This window comes from Meleagris gallopavo, chromosome 26 (assembly GCF_000146605.3).
Source record: "Meleagris gallopavo isolate NT-WF06-2002-E0010 breed Aviagen turkey brand Nicholas breeding stock chromosome 26, Turkey_5.1, whole genome shotgun sequence".
NCBI lineage: Eukaryota > Metazoa > Chordata > Aves > Galliformes > Phasianidae > Meleagris > Meleagris gallopavo.
The window spans coordinates 6,218,079-6,219,181 of record NC_015036.2 but is presented as its reverse complement, the minus strand read 5'-3'; the positions used below and the strand labels follow the sequence as shown (position 1 = coordinate 6,219,181).

General features: G+C 36.4%; 1 protein-coding gene across 3 annotated transcripts in view; it reads left to right on the top strand.

The window, feature by feature from the left end:
• BCO2 (beta-carotene oxygenase 2) overlaps positions 1 to 1,103 on the top strand; it is a 31,746-nt gene that overhangs the window by 1,155 nt on the left and 29,488 nt on the right. The window lies entirely within an intron of this gene.

The window sequence follows — 1,103 nt, the reverse complement described above, 5'->3', positions numbered from 1 at the left end:
ATGAAATAAAAATATATATATTATCCAATTCTAACGCAGAAACAACATTTGATTCCCACAGTGTGAATGCAGCAAATGGGAGGAAATGGTGCCGTGGGATTTGGTATCACCACGGGACTCTGCAGTCCGTGCGCAATTTGAGGGGTCGTTTTTTTAGTCTAAGAGAGTGAAACCTGTTACCACAGAGTATGAAAACAAGGAAGAGCATGACTTAGTTTACCAGCACCCCCGCTTTTTCTTTTTGTTGTTGTTGTTGATGGTCTTTTCCCCTTAGAATTAAAGGATTGCTTTTGGGGGATGTAAAGTTCTGAAAGGCCCTTGGACCTGCCTGAAACCTGCCACACACAAAAGAACAGTCAGAAACAGAGTAATTGGTGCAAAATAAATGACTAAGTATGGAGCCTAGCTATGGGACTGCTATATAAAACAACCTATGATACCATTTCAAGGTTTCATAATGTACATTCCAGATGGAAATAAAGCCTTTATGTTGTTATTTTGCTCGTTAACAGATTGCAACAGCTATATCATTCAGTTAAAACTGCTGTTCTCTGCTAAATTCTCCTGCAGCTTCCTTTGTTATTCTTTGGACCTGAACTGTGTAGGCATGTAAAGATTTGTGTTTATTGTTATGATGATCTAATTAAAACGAGAAGCTGGAAAATTTCTTTACTTCATTGTTTGCATCCTTCTGAAAATTTTGAATTTCCCTGACTTTTACTGAAGTTTTGTTAGTGAAGCTTGCTGATGATACAGTATTATCTCAACTTAGCTAAAAAGAGAGAATGTTAAATTGTGAGAAAGAATGTTTTCCATTATTTTGTTCAAGCATTTGAGTGAAATAGTGAGAAACATAAGGAAAAAGTGAGAGCTAAATCTGTTCTTCCTGATACATTTTCCTAGCCCACATTCATGGCGTCTTTCATGGCATAGGTGTTCTCTAAGGATTGCATTATGTAGATCAATATTTAAGAAAGATGTACTTCCTTCATGTCACCAAAAAAAAAACCCCAAAGTTTAGAATTTATGTATCCTTTGTCATGTCTTTATCCTCTCCTTTTCTCCATTACTTTCATGACTTTTCCCCAGTGTTTTCTGTCTTT